Source organism: Neodiprion lecontei, chromosome 2, assembly GCF_021901455.1.
Source record: "Neodiprion lecontei isolate iyNeoLeco1 chromosome 2, iyNeoLeco1.1, whole genome shotgun sequence".
Taxonomy (NCBI): Eukaryota; Metazoa; Arthropoda; class Insecta; order Hymenoptera; family Diprionidae; genus Neodiprion; species Neodiprion lecontei.
Genome location: NC_060261.1, coordinates 10872153 through 10887037, shown reverse-complemented (window position 1 = coordinate 10887037; position 14885 = coordinate 10872153). Strand labels below are relative to the sequence as shown.

Here is a 14885-nt window from a genome sequence, read left to right as displayed (position 1 = left end):
TGAAAATACTATAAAAATTTATGTTATTTTAGTTTTATTAAAATTCTAAAATTACATTATTTATTTTACGTGTGTGTTTCAGATCACAGTAAGGACTAAAAATTGGAGATTAGTAGTAATAATATATATATATATATATATATATATATATATATATATATTATATATTAATAAAAATACGTAGAATTCTTTTGAATAAAAACAGTTTTTTCGAAATTACCACAATTCGCAAAATTTTTTAAAGGCTAACCTATTACAATTGATTCTCACATATACATAATTAGAACAAACTTGACGGGTAAGTTTTTTCGATCATCTGAAACTTATTCAAGAGTCGTTGCAGCGTGAAATTCTACTTGGTTGTATTGGCCGCCCAGATACTTCATCAGCAGTTTCGTCAACCGTGCAACCATGAAAACGCTGCACGTACCATACACATCTACAGCTACCCGTTGTTCGAATCGAGTCTGCACCATCCTGATACTCGCTGCTAGATAATCTTCGAAGAAGTTGAAGTTTGACAGTTTCCTCTCAGGAAAAAATTCATCCAGCTTGCCAATTTTGTTCGGTTTAGTGAAATTTCATTTTTGAACAGCTTTGCAACTTTTTGACCATATTCTTTATTAAAATTGAAGCGTTCCTACTTTTTGATCACTTAGTTGAGCTGCGATTTTTGATGAATAATTTTTTGTAATCTTCGATATTTTCCAAGAACATTTCGATTCTCTCTCGTAGTATTATTCGTTTCGAGAATCTCTTTATCAGCAGAGGATCTGAACAAGACTATCGTTCTGGTATAAAATTTTTTTTGGCTTTTATAGCCGTATTTCTCCCACCACGCGTAAGGTACAAAGCTTTGGAAACTGTACGATGTTTATGAACTGTCGTGGTGAGAGCTCATTTTCAAAACTTGAACTAATCAAAAATCAATACTTAATGACCTCTGTGACGTCCCAGGATGAGGCGTCCACCTAAAAACATTAAAACTTTCATTAGAACAACCGTTGCGCTCTTCCTTCCAAAGTAACGTACTATATCACTACCATGTATGAATATCTTACGCACACACCATACGTGCAAATCTACTATTGTTCATATATAATCGTATATTAATCATTATATTCATAAGAGTTCGAGGAATGCATCAGAGATCGCGCGCCTACAATCCTCGAGTCAGGCAATTGCATAGACACGATGTGCGCCTATACTTCTTGAGTTAGGCAACCGCTCGTACACGGTTGATCGGACCCAGCAGGTAACCCAGTTCATAAACCACACATGCAGATAAATAACACCACAGCGGCCATCTTGATATATTCCTGCCTGTAATAAAATTCATACGTTTAATAAATATATTACGCATATACCTTTATAGATATATTTTAACTTCAGACACTGTGCTAAGGCTGTACGTAAACAAGCATTATTACGCCAAAATGTAACGATTCGACTGATTTGTTAAGGAAGCAATAACGGCAATGCAGGGAATGATAATGTTAAAGTTGAAATGATTATTACCTCTATATAATAACTTTGATCTAAGTAAGAAACTACTTTTTACGCAAGTACTGGTTCAAATAAAAATATACCATGGTGAAACCATGCATTTTGAGTTAATATACAACCTGAACGTTGTTACGCAAAATCGGGGTATTATACCAGCTCGCGCTAATGTAATCGATCCAAAACAACACCGGAGCAAGTTATTGTCCGATGCACCGAATATTTTTGGCAGAGTGGCCATTCTGAAACCGGTGTCTGGAAACCAAGTGAAGCAAACATTCCGAACCGACACCGGCCTGTTGGCCTAGGAAAGAGATAACCAAAGCGTGACTCAGGGGTGTACTAACCGTCAGTCTCATTTGTTTACACTGGTGAGCCATATGAAAATTTCGTATACTTAACTGACGAAGCGTCAGGAATTACATATTGTAATACCATTCGGCCCCATCAAAGCCTGGATCGGCAACGTTATGAATAGCTGAGCAACCGGAAATCTTTTCAGTTCGAAAATCACTCTATCAGAGAGTAGACCTGTAGCGTCCCCGTATCTATTACACGAATTGAAATTTCCAACACGATGAATAGCAATTTACGTTACGTGGTTGTAAAATTAGCGGACCCCGCGAGAAGAAGCAACGCGTTTCTCGTTGACGAGTGCCACGGTTTCCGGCGAGAGTTGCTATTCCGCATGACACTGCGGAATTGCTTCGGCAATTGCGGCAACGCTTGTCGGTCTGCGGGGCACGATCACTCGCGCTGGTTCACGTCAGTGGAGTTTTTAAAGATTTCGCGTGTTCGTCAATTGATGGCGGCAGAATTCGACGACCGCACTGGTAAGTTCAAATCGTCATTTGTGTTATGTTTGTATGGTGTACGATTTAAGCAGCGCGGAACTTAAATTATCAGTCATTTGGCGGGGGGTAAAAATAAAATAAAAAGTGGAAAAACCCGTAACGAGCGTGGACGAATTTTTAAAAGCAATTAGAGCAGTGGACGATAACACCTCGGAGCGACGCAAAGCCCGAGTTAAGCTCTGTAACAATGATAAATAAAATTTAACTGCGAAAAACAATTCAACCGATTATTCAACCTAACTACAACATCCACAATTAGTGACCACGACGTGATCTTGAAGTGTGCGATACGAGTACCAAGTAGAAGTGGTATTTTTTGCTTCGAGTGGTTAGTGCGCGATTTTTTTTAAAAATGTCTGGTGAGAACTAAATCTAAGGTTCCCCCGTTCTGACCTAAGAACCGCAAGGTCGGTTCTGTCGATTAAAAGCGAACGAACGGCATCACGACGGAAATAACAAAGTTCCTTTCACCCTTTTTCGGCATACCTGTAATTGACATACATTTACGATGTTCAAGGATCACAAGCCGTTAACATACGCGTTCAGGCAAAAACCCGAAAAATGTTCACCAAGACAATTTCGCCACCTCGGCTACACGGGTCACAACATCCACAACGTGGTATCTATTCAAGGGCTTCGAGACATCTAGAGTAAATTCATACCAAAAGAAGTGGTAGTCGTCATCATCGATCACCGTTAACTCGGCAGATTGGCTAGAAGAAGCACCATATCCCTTCGCAGATCTACAACTCAAAGAACGTGCCGTGAACAATTACATAAAGTTGCCGTTCGTTCATTACTATTTGATAAGATCATTTTAACACCAGAAATTCGTTTCTACCCATCATCGGATAAGTTTTCCGGCTTTGCTGAAGATGGCTCACTTCGGCAGCCGGAATAAAATCAGCGATGGTGGTCAGGATATCGAGCATAAGCAAGGATTGAAACAGGATATTGGCTATTTTTTTTTTTTGGCTAACGTGGAAAATTCTCAGTTATCTCATCAATTCTGTAGACAAAGTTTTTGAACATGGATTGATTGTGGAAACAGTTATTTTTTACCAAGGTCCGAAAATTCCGAGATTTGTGTCTGTTGTTGGTATGAAGAAGAAAGACCGAAAAATTTGGACGAAAACTTCCGTCAAAATTCTAAACTAAGAACATCTAAGCAGGAACAGGTCGTCAAAATTTCTTGAGGATGGTCGGCAGGGCCCGGCCGAAACTTTGGAAACGTTAAACATGTTGCGTTTCCCCAACAATTAAAATTTCTCTTTACCTGACCGGAATTTTCGACTAAACTTTCTTCTTCAATCAACCTCCCGGTCACGAATACTTCACAAAAGTTGTTGGTATGATATAAACTCATAATTTCACAAGAAGAGCTTTACCGTCTTCCACGTGTGGAGATTCATACGTATCGTCGACTTCCTCAGACTTCATATACCTACGTAAACTTTAAATCTATTCAAAAGAAGTTCAAACCATTTGATATTCACAAGGCGGTAATATGTCGGAACAGACTAGAACAAGCGCATTCTCTACTAATGGTTGGAAACGTAAGACGCTTATTTACTACCGATTAAATTATTTTGTGAGCTCTTCGGATTGGTTCACGGCAATGTCCCGGAATTGCCGATGTTGCTGGGAAAATGACCAAATTGGATCATTTAGAGAAAGTATAAGTCGTAACAAGGATAACCTCATGCTCACATCTTGTGAAATATTTACGAAATAACTGGAAAGAAAAACCGTTGCAGTACAAAGATGGTGTTGCATCCAGGGACGAAATCAGAACAGTATTCAGATTGATTAAAGAAAATCCACTAAATTAGATTCGAAAAATTTTAGAACGTCATTTCACCCTGAATAATCATTCGAAAATGAGGGTTTTTCTTGCGGTACACGTATTCTTGGAATCCATGTACGCGACACATTTAGTCTACATAATAATGTTTCCTGAAAAGTTTGTCACTGATAATACGATGTACCAATTGATAATAGATTTCGACGAAGAATTTAATTCACTAAATTCTTCCCTTCTCAAAAAAAAAAAACAGTTTCAAGGAAACTAAATTATGCCATGTCAAAGGATTCAGGACATGACGAGTTTTTGAAAAATATTGCGGCTAACTTTGGGAAAGCTAGATTTTTGGGACCGTGCTTCAGCTTTTTGATGATTTAGTAGAAAACTACGGCATTCAGCAACATTTTTTCATCAGACGGCTAAATCAAGACCGGTTAAAGAATTTATTTGCGTGTTCGCAGTATCATTCACCCATGCAATTATTATTTTAATACCAATAACTTTGCATAGCCCGAAGCTGCACTGCACTAATAGTTGAGTATTCTTATGATGAAGTAGTAAAATGTGTCCAACTGATGAGAAAAATTCAAAATGATGGAAAAATATTTCCATATTATACCCTATCATTTAATTCTTGATTTTCGACATTTTTTAAGCTTCATCTGGTTCCACTGAACATGTAAACCAAATATGACGTGAGAAATAAGTTTTGTCCTAAAAGCATAGTATTCGGTGAAACAAAAAGTAGATCAGAACAACAATTTAGATTATAAAGACAAAATGCATTATTTGTTCTATAGAAATACGGCTACGAAGTGAGTGAAAGCTTTGTATAAGCATTGTAAAAATGCGGTCTGAACTTCTACGGAAACTTTCATTTTTTTAATCCGTTATCCGTTCTATAGTAGTTCACCTCACCCAATTTTGATCAGTTATAACAACGTCAATTTTCCACAGAGTGTTTTGGTTGGAAAAAAAGTGTTTCAATTTGTAAAATGTAAGCTTCGAGATTAGCTTTCGACTAATAGTGTTTATATAACTAATTGAAATACTGTTATAGAAAAAGAAGTTCGTAAAAATATAGGGAAATATCACATCGACGTGTGATGAATAGATTGATTTTTTTTTCAAGAAAAAAATATTGATAAATATTTAATTTGAAATTCATCCTACGCCTATGTTTTGTATTATTGATTGAACCCTCTCTTGTGGGTAGATCGTTTAATAGATTCATCCAAATAATTCAGTTTTTTCTATCTACTTTCAGGTTTTGTTTCATTTTTCACCTCCTGAGCTTATCTAATCTTATATAAAAACTATTTTATTCACGTAAAACTATTCCTGATTTCTCCCTTCATTACCGCTGAGGACAAAAACTTGGCTAATCAATGTCTTCTTACCGTCCATGCATCAGCTGTCAAAGAAAAATCTAATATGGCTATTACTAAATATAGTTATCAATTTTCAATACAGTTCTCTTTTGTTTCGATGGATCGGTGATCTAGAGAGTATTGTAAAAAATTAATTATTATTTCTAATATTTCTGTCTCCTTTGCGTTTCTATTTTCATTTTCGTACTTGGTTTTCATTATTGATCTACGACTTTTCTCAATTTTTTTTCTTTTTCGTTTTATTCTGTACTGTGATAATTTTGGCCTTGTTTCACCTCTAGGAATTAGTTCTGCATGTATGATTACCTAACATTTGGTATTTCGATATGAACAATTTTACTGATGACACATATTTTGATCCATCGGATGTATTCTGCGAGGATTCACTAAATATTTTCACATCTATAATAACATATCGTGATTTGCGTAACTCCAACTATCCTTCTCGGATGCAATATCAAACAACAACAATACGAGTTCTGTACATAGCTTAATATGTTATTATGACGTACTCACGATGAGACAGCGTAAGAGGATGTCGTGACACTTCGTATAATCGAGGTTTTGATGAATAATACACATTATTAATGGATTTCAACATGTAGACAATGTTTTTTAACTTCAGTTTTATCACAAGATTCTCCTACACAAGTTTGACTTAATTGATTTGTGATATTTAGGGAAAACAAACTGTGGATAAACTTATAAAAAATTCTAAGTTACATAAGGAGCAAATTGATCTAGATGTGGTTAACAGCTACATAAAAACATGTTACTGTATGGAGTGTGTATTTAATTTGTACCAAAGCCTCAGTGGCATTATTAAACAGTTCAATTTTGGTATTTTGTCGAGAAAATACGCATGAAATCATTCGTTCATTCGTACAATATTCATACTAACATATAAAATACGCCGACGTGTGTAACGAAGAAGAACAAAAAACAAATATCTCGTCACCGAAGAGTTCACGCGGTTATTTGACCAAACATGTTAAAAACTGTCAACTTCAATTCTATGGAGAGTTTATATAACGCGAAATTATTTCAGATTAAATTAGAGCAAAATCTTAGTAATACGCAAAGAACTCATCCCGATACGTTGTGTGACGTCAGCCTTCGAAGGTAGGTAATCCAAGGTGGTGAATGCTTGGTACAACGATGAGTTTGTTTTTTTATTATTTCTTGCCATCAATTTATCTTGCCATGTGATTTTATATCTCAGGTCTTGCCGCAGGAAAAATTATGTGATCCCAGATGTGTTCCAAGTCCTTAGATGAATTTGTAGATTGTTTTGTCTCGTAATATATCGATGTTGGCGATGTTGAGGTTTCGAAGGCTGCTGGTCACTCTGCCGAGATGGATATTTGAGTATAATTTAATATCGTTCTTCATCGAGGCGGTATGTTGGTGGTAAAAAAAAATCACAGTGTCTTTCTCCTCCAGGTTTCAAAGCCATACGGCTTTGGGTTAACTCGAACACGTTGACGATTCTCATCTGCATCGAAAGATACTGGTAACATTTTATTTATTTATTTATTTATTTGCTTATTTCAACCTTCGCAGGTGTGTATTTGATCACGAGGATTATTTCTCCGAAGTCCGACGAAGATTGACATACGAACATAATGTTTCTTTTTCTAAACGGTACGGTATTTGAATTTATCAGGTTAAACAAAAGGAGTTATCGATGAATTCATCAAGTTGCTCAGGACTTGTTTGGATAGTAGCGTCAGAACGTCGGAATACGAAGTTATCACTTTCGTCTCTCGAAACGAACAAATTTCGAGTTGATGTACGAAATATATTCAAGTTGAACGTTGGAATAGGTTGCTTGCGTTCTTCCTCAAGTACGCATTGGAATTCAAATTTAAACCTTCGTTGCACGATGTTCATTTGTCATTTATCTTGGATAACGTTGCGTACATTCACAATCTTCTAAATATAAGTTTGCTCAATGTCCTTGCTAATTTCAAATCCTTGGAATATATCACTTGTTCTTCACTCAATACAGCGAGAGTATATTCTGCACGTTCGATGGTTCCAATGTGCAATTGGGTTGATAATGATGATTTCTGCACCGACAATTAAACTGGATGCTGAAGTGGTGTATCTGATGACTTGCACAGGATAACATAATGGTGAATTTATTCATCAGGAATACGTTGCATTTCCTTCGAAATATTTAAAGGTCGACGATCCGCACCTCCAGTTTTGTGAATTTTGTTGTTAAATATTGGTACAGTGGCGAAATTTTGATTAAGGTTTTTTTTTTTTTTTTGTTTTGTGTGTTTTAATCGCAGAAACGTGAAGATCTGTTCGGTCATGATGAGGATTAGTGATGGGTACCAAAGCTTCATGGTCAAAGATTCGGTATCATATTCAATCGTTCGAACATCGTTCGATAATCACTTATTCTGCCTATTTTCTATACGACGTCACATGTCTAGCGGAAGATTTTCTTTGGTTCTTAACACGTTAAAATCACATAAACTATTAAATAATGGTGTGTTGTACATTCGTACATACGTTACTGATTCGACTCCCTACAAAAATATATAGAGATAGAGATGCTGACGTATTTTATGAAATATGTGACGATGTATATGTATAGTTTGATCGACGAAGTAAGAACCGAAGTTCGGACGGATCAGCGGATCAGCGGATCAGCCGATCGGTAAATTAGTAGGCCTACGACTGTAGAAGGAGAGAGTTGCGTGTGGAGGTGCCAGGAAATCATAAAGTGTGGAATTAACTAAAATCCTGATCAGGTAACGAAATCAATAAATAACGACGAACGGAAATAAGAAAGAAAGTCGCACCATTCTCAAATTATAGAAACGACACATCACACACTCTCCCTTCAAATATTTCGAATAATTGTTCCGCTCGATTTTATCTATATACACTTTTACCATCCATTTTAATATTATTGTTACTATTTTTTTTTATTCTTACTCTACTATTGTCTCATATATCTTTTAACTTATACACCTGTGCCGTCCACTTATATTTATTTTAAACTATCAAACCAAGTTTGTTGGCTTGCGACGTGCAGGGACTAGAAATTAGGGATTCTGTACTATTAAATTACCGTTGATTTTTAAACCAAACTGACCCAAATACATGCATAATTTTCTCTGTGATCGTCAACAACTATTTCCCGTAATGGTTTATTTGTTTCCCTTTCTTTTATATTTGACGTATAATCCATAAAAATAAAATTCATTACAAATACAATATAATTTATACCTATTATCATCCATTACTAGGTGTATTTCAATTAGTTAATTTCTATCGTAATTCTAAAAACTTCGTTTTGTTTCATTAAACCTAACTATGATTGTTACGTTTGCCTTTCCATAATTGAATATACTATCAGCGTTCAAGAGTTAAATTCTATGAAATATCGAATAAATGCATTTTGTCTGTCATAAATTTTTCACAAAATCGATTGCTTACGTGGTGGTTTTTCCATCTTCGATTGAACAAAACATTTCTCATTCATATTTGTTTTTTTTTTTTATCGTTAACGTTTAACCGTACGTTATTGGAAGGATTTGTGGAAAGGACATCCGCGTAGTTAGCTGTGCAGTACACAGTACTTTCATAATTGTTACGTTCCCCAGCTACCAAAGTTCCGATATACATATTCAATTTTTCTCCCGTCACATCCTCGCGATCCCTGAATATTACATTCATTACATTTATGTAAGTGCTAATTTTTTATGGGGTTAGGGCAATCAACCCATGAATAATACGATGTTGCGTTGCTCTGGAAACAAAGCCTTTATTCAATTATTTTAATGTCTTATTTACACTATCTACAGTAACTCTTACCTGAAAACAAAGAAACGACAATTGAAGTTTATTATTCAAATTGTCGAACCCCTACAAATTATATTGACACCTTTCTCTTTCTCTGACTTGGTTTTCTTTATAGCCCATGTGCTTTCATTTAATCTCCAAAACTTCTCTCCAACGTCAAGGACGGTCTTTACCTTACTCGCAGTGGAGCGCGGCAATATTCGAATTAACACATCATTTCGTTCAATCGTGCTATCGAGACGCGTTATATAATCTTAAGTTAACGAAATCTTGCAATTTCCGATTACCAATATATCGGCGTTTGATCGCGTAAAATATTTACCAAATCCTTTGCATTCGTAATCAGTTGTAGGGCAAAGCATTTTTTTTCACATGTTTCTGCCATGTAACCTTAAGCCGAAGGTAATATGGCAGTGTGCACTAACAGTAGCCAAATTCCTAAGAATTCAGATAGATTGAATTTTAGATGTAATTTTTTAGCCAAGTTGACCCTTTACTCATCCGTCTATTCGTATTAGCTAACTAATGGTAGCAGGAAGTGAATGTGCAAAATATGAAGCTCGATTAAAATTGGCAGGAAAAATTGCATAGTTTTTGGCTAACGAAAAACCACAGTTGAAACAAATCAAAAGGATGAAAAAAAAAAACACCAAAAACTATGCCTCTCGCCGCCAGTGTGAGACAAGATAACAAATTTGAAGAACGCATTATATGTGTCTAGTTATTTTGACATCTCTGTCTCTTGTTCGGCGCAGGCATTAGAACTGCATCATCATGAGGGAACCTATGCCGCTTTACGAAGTCGAATTACCGTTCTTGAATGCTCTGACACACGGCTTGAGCAGTCTTGTACGAGTTGGGAAATAACTTATCGATTCTCTCCCTCATGAATACTCATTGGCCATTTTCAAAATTGCACTCTTTGATCTTGTTATTCGTCTCTTTAGTTAACTTGGTAACTTTCATAAGTGCGAAGGGTAACCGCGTTAGAAAACCGCACGCTAAAGAATAAGAGCAGAATCAAAGGTAGTTCTAAAACGTCATCCAACAAGAGCGGTACTTAAAAACCCTTTAATCGAAGCAGTTCCATAACGAGAACACTTCTTCGTGAACCTTCAAGCAGAATTGCCGATAAAATCTCTTAGCCTCAAACAAAAAAACTAACTCTGAAGTAATTCCGTGCTTGTCTTATTGGAACAGCATCGTTTTTCATTATGACAATATGGAACATTATAATTTCGATTCAATTAACGTTGAATAAACCTTATCATCGTGTTAAATCTATATTGTGAGTTAATCAAATTAATTGTCTTTAACGTTATCAAATTAATCTGTCCAAGGATTACTTTCGTCGTTGTCACAAGACTGGCACTCTTTCGCATCCGACTTAAATGTAAAGGGTGTAACTCGGCCACTCTACGAAATGAACCCTGCGATGTGACTGAAGAAAATTAACGGAATTCCGATGCCTCGGATGATTCAAGCGATTTCTCCCAGGCTGTGTTAAAGCTCGCGCCATTGTTTATAACTCGTTTCCGTTTCCACAAGGGGAGTAAAGACAGAGGCGATTTTCCAAGAGGCGTGAAATGCCCATTGGACATTTTCAAAATTGAATTCTTTGATCTTGTTATTCGTCTCTTTAGTTAACTTGCTAACTTTCATAAGTGCGAAGGGTAACCGCGTTAGAAAACCGCACGCTAAAGAATAAGAGCAGAATCAAAGGTAGTTCTAAAACGTCATCCAACAAGAGCGGTACTTAAAAACCCTTTAATCGAAGCAGTTCCAAAACGAGAACACTTCTTCGTGAACCTTCCAGCAGAATTGCTGATAAAATCTCTTAGCCTCAAGATAAGTAAAATAACTCTGAAGTAATTCCGTGCTTGTATTATTTGAACAGCATCGTTTTTCATTATGAAAATATTAATCATTATAATTTCGAATCAATTAACGTTGAATAAACCTTATCATCGTGTTAAATCTATATTGTGAGTTAATCAAATTAATTACCTTTAACGTTATCAAATTAATCTGTCCAAGGATTACTTTCGTAGTTGTCACAAGACTGGCACTCTTTCGCATCCGACTTAAATGTAAAGGGTGTAACTCGGCCACTCTACGAAATGAACCCTGTGATGTGACTGAAGAAAATTAACGGAATTCCGATGCCTTGGATGATTCAAGCGATTTCTCCCAGGCTGTGTTAAAGCTCGCTCCATTGTTTATAACTCGTTTCCGTTTCCACAAGGGGAGTAAAGACAGAGGCAATTTTCTAAGAGGCGTGAAATACGTAAGCATTGTAAGGGTACGAGTAACGTGAAGAAGACAGCGAGTATCTGCGTCCTGTTTTTTTTAGCTGACTGACAAAGTAACAGTGAGTAACAGTCGAGCCTCGATACAACCAGCAGATTGGTTCCCACGTTCCGTCACGCAGCCTTACGAGATGTTGATTGTTATGTCTCCGAGTTCAGCGAAGGAATAAAAAAGGGTATGTCACAGGGTGTCTGGTTTCGATGTCGCAAAATGAGTCCACAATCTCTGCCAGCCAAGATTGTACTAGAGTTACATCTCGTTTCCTTTTCTGAGGGTGGTGAAAACAGTTGCGAACTGTCGAGGAAAATATGTAGACATTGAAAAGACGAAATATGAGAGGGGTGGTGGTTGTATACAGTATGGATCGTGCAATACACGAAATTTTTGGGTCTTATGATGACGGTCGGCAGGCTGGTCCCCACTTTTCCGGCGTACACCCTTACAGCATGTTGATTATGTTATGTCCCGGAGGACAGCTAAGGAATAGAAAATGGGATCGCACAGGACTTTTTATTTCAAGGTCGCAAAACGCGTCTACCATCTCCAAACCTATACTGACAGAGTTTATTGTAACCGTTGCAGAAATCGATATATCACAAGCGTCAAGAATAGTGCTGTCGCGACCGAGTCGAATAGCAGTGATCGAAATTCGAGGTATGAAAAAAGTTTCAAAACAAAATAACCAACAAAAATATAAAAAAATAAAAAAGGAGGTCAAGTGTTCTGATTTAATCTGATGCACAATTTCTTCTTGCAGTGGAAATGCGTGTTTGATCGAAGCCTGAGGGAGAACGAGGAGATGAGGGAGCAACTGGAGACCGGGAAACACTCCCGAGTCTGCGAGATGAAAACGGATGCAACAGGCAACGCCTACAAGGGGACATGGATATCCGTCGAGAAGAGTAACAAGATCAAAAGCACAAGCGAAGGCTGACAAGCCGATATAAGGTAAGATCGTTGGATCCGGTTACTCGCCAAGGTGAGCATTTCGCCAACCACATCGACACGTTCCTCAAAATTAAGCAAAAGGCAAGCGACTGGCCTGCCGAATGCGAGAACGAGCCGGTTCGAAAACGGTACCTTAATTGACGAGTACGAACCGTTAGAGGGTATACGACTGGATCGCGATCGTATTCCAGAGAATCCCGGCACCCGGTCAACGCCTAAATCATGTCTGAACTCATTCTAGCTAGGACATGTTCGGCCATGCGAAAAAATCTAGTGAAAACAGAGGTGGTCAAGACGCGACAGCAGCTGCTCGAAATCTTGGCCAACCCTGAAGTCGAGGAGTCCGGTTTGCCACACGTGCAATGGAGCGTTGAAACGTCAGCACTGGAAGACGTCGCGATTCCCACTGTCCAAGCTTGGCTGAAGCTCTACTCGAACTTCGAGAAGCTCGATCGTCGCGTTCTCTACTAAGACAGTGATTCAGTGATTTATATCCGCAACCACCGACGATCAAACGAGTACGAACCTCCTACGGGTAACTTTCTTGGCGACCTGACGGACGAGTTGGAGTCTTAGAGCCGCGGGAGTTTTATGCGAGCTTTCGTCTCGGGAGGACCAAAGTTCTACGCATTCGTCGTCCAAGGTCCGAATGGCGAGGAGGTTGAAATTTTCAAGGTAAAGGGTATAACGCCGAATCACACGACGGGTTCGGAAATCGCCGCCCTTCGGTTACCGCACAAGGTGACGATGAACCCTGGCTCCAAGCAGTTTCACGCTTCCACTACCGTCGTCTCATCTTGCGGTACAGACACCCGGATGGATGTTCACAAGCCACTTGCACGCTCGACCGAAAGACGGATGGAAATATAGAAAGGCAGACAAGGAAACAGACAGAGAGGCCACCGAAGGAATTCTCACCACTCGGTCTGTTTTTCAATTTCATAACCTGCTGTTTTAATTTCTAAAATGCGTGCATTCTAGTATTTATTTTAATACATTTTAGCCAATGACGCAATCTTTTTGTTTCTAGTTTTTACGTTCTTATCTTGGACTGTGTATATTTATTTACCCCGGGCAAGGTATCGTATGCCCGGAGGAATCGACGAGACGCTCGTGCCCGGCCAGCCCTGACAAATTCTAAACATATTTACTTCTGACTTCATAAGAAACGATCGTATTGCAGAGTTATTATCCACAACCGAATAGCCTTATGTCACGAAACGCGACGGCGTCTCAACTAATTCAAGTCACATTTATCCTCTAAGCTGTCTTCAATGTTGTACCGCTGAGAATTGTAAGGTCATTAACTATAAATGTTAATTTTTGTGAAATTTACAGAATTTCATTTATTCATTGCAAACTAATATCCATTACTTGCTACTCAAATATTTAGTTGCAGTTCACTTAGGTACGTATTGAAATAAGTTAAAGTCTAGTGTGACGCAAATTATGTTCCGCTTGTTTCGAGGGCATTCATTTACTTGGGGTAACTGCATATTGTTTAAACAGAAAAGGATGACGTATTAACTGTTGTTAAATTTTGATTTCGTTGCATTCTCCGATTAATTGGACATTGTGTCCGTTAGTTTTATATAACTAAAAAGGTTTTTCAATGAAATTATAAACTATTGATAAATATTCATTCGTTACAAATATCCAAGTAGTTGAACATTGTGTCGGATTGTTTTATGTAACAGGACACTGTTTCTAAAGGAACAGATGATTCATTAACTATTAAAAAAAACTTTATTTAAAAAAAAAAAAAATTAAGTATATAATGTATAAGCGAGCGATTTTTTATGTATAACCAAATATTTATTTCCCCGTATTCAAATATAGCGATTTGTTAATAGCAAATGAATCCTGTTCACTGTAACAAGAATCTTCTCTCAGTGTATATAGCGTATAATTATGATTGATATAAGCGCACCGTGTTGTTTTTTTAACCGATACAGAATTTAGCTTATAGTCATGCTGCTCCGAGTTCTCAAAATGATCGATAACAATCAATTATAGCGAGGTGTTTCCTACCTTTTTCAGGCTTCATTGGTTTACCTGCAACTGCAGTTCCCATCGGGAAGGAATGGAAATATCATGGCACACTTTCGTGGCACTGCGTCCATTTCCATTCAGCGACGATACTTCGGGACACTAAAAAGGCAAGTAATCGAATTCGTAAGCACAGTCCACTAATATATATTCAAAACAGCAAATCACGACTCAGAAGGATTTATTGATTATTGTAATGAT

The 14885-nt window shown here is 37.5% G+C and overlaps 1 long non-coding RNA gene across 1 annotated transcript; it reads left to right on the top strand.

Moving 5' to 3' along the window:
- The first annotated feature begins 2182 nt into the window (after positions 1 to 2182).
- Positions 2183 to 12493, top strand: LOC124293092. Its single transcript, XR_006903000.1, has 3 exons — positions 2183 to 2336; positions 12270 to 12341; positions 12445 to 12493. It is a non-coding gene; the product is annotated as an uncharacterized LOC124293092 (long non-coding RNA).
- The last annotated feature ends 2392 nt before the right edge of the window (positions 12494 to 14885 follow it).